Genomic DNA, 6,352 nt, shown 5'->3' on the forward strand with positions numbered 1-6,352 from the left:
TGGAAAGTCCGATTCTTTTAGCGAATCGGTTCGGTCAGCGAACCATTTCAAAGAGTCGAATTTGAGTTGTTGCCCAAAAGTGTTCACAGAACACCCCTACGCGGTATTTGTCATTAATTTTGTACAGCAAAATCGTTGTTTATACACGTTAAGGTCACATTAGCGATATTTCAGGAAATTTCGAGTCTATTAATAGCGTAGCGATGTATGAAGCACCGAACTATGCTTTCCGTTGGTCAGTTGCAGAGCAACGGTCGGCGTGACTGACTTTAACCAGTAGCCTATAAGCCGTGATATTTAAAAATAGATGTGCAGTCAATTGCCACAATATATAATATCTTTACATATGGGGATAGACAAACAGCCCGTTCAATCGGTTAGCTACAGTTTCTATCTCAGTCACGGCGTTGTTTTCATTCTCAAAGCTTTAATTCCAAATGTTATTTTGTTTACTGTTAACAATAATGTTATTATTAGACTCACTTTAATTGATAAATGTTGTATAACATAGCCTCCCAGTCACAGTCCCGTACAGTGATTTCCAAACGCTTCGCGAGTCGAATCATTAAAAAGATCCGGTTCAGTAGAACGATTCAGACATCACTGCCATCCACTGAGACGTCACACATCACGTAACTGCTTGAAACAGGGGGAGTGATATTCGATTGGATGTTTGGGTGGTGTTGGTATAAAGCGAATGATGCTTCAGTATTATGTAACCTTATATTTTTGCTTGACAGTTTAATGCTTATAATTGTTCACTCGTTCACAGACACACACAAGTAGATTCCGTTTCTGATAGAGGGTTACAGCCTTGGCAGTATCAAAAGACCATAATTTACAGTAGGTAGGCCTATAATAGCCTTCACATGGCATCTCAGGCTTGACAAATGTATTGTTGGGTTCACCGCAAACAAAGACTTGATGTTCTGTCCTCTCTAAATGCAATATCAAGGCATTCTCTATCATTTATTCTGTCAAGATTCATTACATTAAGTTACTGTGATGGTAGCGTGGTATTTGGTAATTACCATGGTACTGAATGATTATATTCATTTACCATGGTATATTCATGAATATAAGGTTCTACCATGCTACATATCCAGATGGTATTGGTGTGGTATCCAAAAAGCTTGATACCCTGTTCATGTTTTTTTGTTAAACATTTTTTAAACTGTGTTTGTGGTGTTTTCATTTTGAAGCTTTCCATTGGATGGTTAAATAACTGAGATGTTGCAGTTTAACCACCTAATACTGTCAGTATTGATTATTTCTTCTCTCGCTTTGGGGAGATCTCCTCTCACACTGTTTTGTTGAATGGTCCCATTGAGTCACTTGTTAGATATCATTTTGTAATGTGATTAGAATCGACACAATCTCTGTATCTCGGTTCCACAAGGTTTGTGCTTTATCCCTTCATGTTGACTGTTTCTTTCACTTTTTATGACCACTAAAGACTTGCTCTGGACAGCTGAAATCTGTAGGCTCATAGGCCTAATGCTATTTTTGTCAAACTGATGACAATAAACAATTACCTAAAAATGATCCCATGGACTCCACTAGACCCCTGAAGGTGTGCTGTGGTATCTGACACCAATATATTAGCAGCAGATCCTTAAAGTCCTGTAAGTTGTGAGGTGGGACCTCTATGGATCGGACTTGTTTGTTCAGCACATCCCACAGATGCTCGATTGGATTGAGATATGGGGAATTTGGAGGCCAATTCAACACCACAAACTCGTGCTCCTCAATCCATTCCTGAACCATTTTTGCTTTGGCTCATTATCCTGCTGAAACCACTGTTCCTTTTTTGGACCACTTTTGATAGATACTGACCGCTGCAGACCAGGAACACCCAAAAAGAGCTGCAGTTTTGGAGATGCTCTGACCCAGTCGTCTAGCCATCACAATTTATCCCTTGTCAAACTCGCTCAAATCCTTTCTCTTGCCCATTTTTCCTGCTTCTAACATATCAACACGAAAAGATGTTCACTTGCTGACTAATGTATCCCACACACTAACAGGTGCCGTGATGAAGAGATAATAAGTGTTATTCACTTCACCTGTCAGTGCTCATTGTGTTATGCATAATCGGTGTGTGTATATATATATATATATATATATGTTTAATCTGCAATATTCACAAATATCTCTGTGTATATCTGTGTGCATATAGTTTTCCAGTGTGTGCTTGATAGAGAGGAGATTTGCTGTGGGCTTTATTCATATTCCATTTTATCATTTACTCTTACTTTGATCTTGAGAGAAATCTTGCGGGATTAGATTATTTCCCATTTGAAACTAGTGAGAATAAAATTCACTGAACTTTATTAATTAAGATAATGGTCCAGTGCAGTTGAATCTAAAGAGGAGACCCACTTTCCTTTAGATAAAAACTGCTTATGGCTTTCAGCGTTTTAACATCCCCTAAAAATGCTGATATTGCACTGATCATGCAAGACGTTACACAACACTTCTGAGATTCAAGCTATAAAACACTCAGCATTTTTCAGCCTTATTTGAACTCAAATCAAGTTGCTTGAGAAGAATTTTGACATCATTTTTGAGATTCATAAGCTCCATAATGTAGATATTGAAATGAAGCAATTCATCAAAAGAGCTAAACTCCCTTCTGTCATTTAAGGGTCACCCAGGAAATAAGTTATAGCCAGTAGCCTTTATTATTAATAGTTATTGAGTTACTCCAGAGGGAAAGATTATGGTAATTTTCAACTGATTCTGTATTCAAATGTACCAGTTATGAAATATATTTGAGATTAATCTCTTTAGATACAACTGAGGACGGGGATTTGAGATTTGTAGAGCCAGAAATGGTGCTATCCATGATTAGAGACATCTGTCCAGAGATTGATTGGCAAGCTTCACTAAGAGCAACGTCAAAAGACTGACTCGGTTCAGTGATTCAAAGTAGTGTGTCTCCATCTGTTGGTCAGATGTGGAACTGTAAGACATGTTCTGCCCGGTTATAACGCTCAAGTTCTGAGAAAACACTACCAGAGATATACACATGACCCAGAACAGATGCTCTCATGCACATTTATCTTGCAATTAATGAATCACCACTATTCTGCTATATAGGCTGAAAAAGCATCTTGTCAGAATTTTCGGGTTCTTGTTCACAACACTTAGTTTGAGAAAAGAGCTTTACCATGTTTGCTGGCATTACTTACCTCCATCTTTTGTGTTTGGTATTATTTATCAGGCTTGTATTATTTGTCTGTCAAATCTAGCATCTTAATTCAACAGTATTGCTTTCAAAATCAGTTCAGAACTGTGTTTCAGTTTATTACAGATTACTATATCTATTTTGCAATGAGATATCAACCTCCAAATTGCATTTAGATGATCTTGATAATGCAATAGAGAAGTTCTGTGCAAATATTAAATCTCATAAAAACTCATATTTAGACTGCACAAGAAGCTAAAAGTGTTGATTGCTTACTTTAATCATGCATTATTTATTTTCTAAGTTCTCATACTTCACCTATCTATCTATCTATCTATCTATCTATCTATCTATCTATCTATCTATCTATCTATCTATCTATCTATCTATCTATCTATCTATCTATCTATCTATCTATCTTTATCTGTCTGTCTATCTGTCCGTCTATCCGTCCCTTTGTCCGTCCGTCTGTCTATCTATCTGTTTGTCTGTCCATCCGTCCATCCATCCATCCATCATCCTCCGTCCGTCCGTCTATCTATCATCTATCTAACAATCTATCATCATCCGTCGATCCATCCATCCATCCATCCATCCATCCATCCTCTGTCCGTCCGTCCGTCCGTCCATTCATCTGTCTGTCTATCATCTATATAACAATCTATCCTCATCCGTCCATCCATCCTCATCATCATCATCATCATCATCCATCCATCCATCCATCCATCCATCCTCCATCCGTCCGTCCGTCCGTCTGTCTGTCTATCTATCATCTATCTAACAATCTATCATCATCCGTCCATCCATCCGTCCATCCATCCATCCATCCTCCATCCGTCCGTCCGTCCGTCTGTCTATCTATCATCTATCTAACAATCTATCATCATCTGTCCATCCATCCATCCTCATCATCATCATCCATCCATCCATCCATCCATCTATCTATCTAAAGTTTTAAACAGACAGTTCACCCAAAAATTTCAATTCTGTGCATCATTTACTCATCCTCATGTTGTTCCAAACCACCTGTTTGTATTTTTTTATGTTTGGGAAAAAGCCTGTTGATTGATTGATTTTATCTTATGATAGTCAATGCGGTTCAATGTAATTTTGATCCACATGGATTTTCATTATATGTCCTTTTATAGTTACTGTTGATGATTTTTCTTATTATTATTAATATACAGAAAATGCAAATATATATTTTTTTCATATTAATCCTGTTTTAATTTGTATATGCCATTCATTCTTCAGTTAATTTCTTTTTTATATATCTAAGTGTCTTGAGGAAATGGAATTTCCCTGTACAGTGCAACCTGTTTTTCTGTGCACCTGACGATGAAGAACTTGACGTGACATGAAATGACTTTGTACTGTAACTGACTTTCAGACTGTCAAACCTTCAAGGCATTTCATATTTCAAGTGCTTTGCATACCGTTACACTTATAAACTGCACTGACCTATAAAGTCTCTTGCGAAAGTAACAGGTTAACCTCAAACAAGTTGTTACATGTGTTACACTGCATGGTCACAGACATTTGTACCGACAGTTGCTGATAACACATTCATTTGCATCATCAGATATAAAGGTGTTAAAACTATGGTGTAGTAAGCATATCAGAAAACACATTCCAGCAAATATTTGACATTATTATGAATGTTCACATTCTTGGTGTACAGAATACAAAACAATGGCTCACGGGTCCTCATCACTCTCAAAATGGCTTCTGTCCTGTTTTAACCAAGAAGCCCCCTAAAGCACAAGGCAGACAGATTTGCCATGAATATAATATAATATAATCCCATGGGTTTCAGCTTTCATGGAGCAAAAGACCTAAAGGCCCAAATGCTTATTAAATAATTCAAGATTTAATAATATTCAGCCTTGTGTCTTTCTGACAAGTTAAATAAAGTCTGAAATCAGAAGTGATCTTTGTTCTAATGATTTAGATATATTTATATATTTATTATAGATTAATTGGCAACTGTTCGGACGAATTGAGCATTTTCAGGATAGATATATATATATATATCAATCAATCAATCAATCAATCAATTAACAGGCTTTTTTCAGAACAGAAAAAAATACAAACAGGTGGTTTGGAACAACATGAGGACGAGTAAATGATGCACAGAATTGAAATTTTTGGGTGAACTGTCCGTTTAAAAGTTTAGATAGATGGATGGATGATATATATACACACACACACACACATATATATATGTGTATATATATATATATATATATATATATATATATATATATATATATATATATATATATATATATATACATACATATATATACATACATATATATACATACATATATATACATATATATGAAGACTTCAGATGCAAAAGCCTTTGATAGGTCCTTTTCATTGCCATTAAAGTGAAATAACTGAACATAAACATACAATCTTGATAAAAATACTCATTTTAGAAGAAATGGCACTTAGATGGCTTTTGCATCTGAAGTCTTCATATGTATATATATACACACACACACACACATATATATATGTGTATATATATATATATATATATGTATATATATATATATATGTGTGTGTATATATGTATGTAAATTATAAACTCATCCGAATATATATATATATATATATATATATATATATATATATATATACAGTACAGGAACCACTAAGATTCTTAATGTTTTTAAAATAAGTTTCGTCTGCTCACCAAGGCTACATTTATTTAATTAAAAATACAGTAAAAACAGTAATATTGTGAAATATTATTACAATTTTAAGTAACTGTGTACTATTTAAATATATTTGACAAAGTAATTTATTCCTGTGATCAAAGCTGAATTTTCAGCATCATTACTCCAGTCTTCAGTGTCACATGATCCTTCAGAAATCATTCTAATATGCTGATCTGCTGCTCAAGAAACATTTATGATTATTTTCAATGTTGTAAACAGTTGTTTACTTTTTTTTTCAGGATTCCTTGATGAATAGAAAGTTCAAAAGAACAGCATTTATCTGAAATACAAAGCTTCTGTAGCATTATACACTACCGTTCAAAAGTTTGGGGTCAGTAAGAATTTTTATCTTTATTTTTTTTTAAAGAAATTAAAGAAATTAATACTTTTATTCAGCAAGAATGCATTAAATCAATCAAAAGTGGCAGTAAAG

The sequence above is a fragment of the Chanodichthys erythropterus genome, chromosome 23, assembly GCF_024489055.1.
Source record: "Chanodichthys erythropterus isolate Z2021 chromosome 23, ASM2448905v1, whole genome shotgun sequence".
Classification (NCBI taxonomy): domain Eukaryota; kingdom Metazoa; phylum Chordata; class Actinopteri; order Cypriniformes; family Xenocyprididae; genus Chanodichthys; species Chanodichthys erythropterus.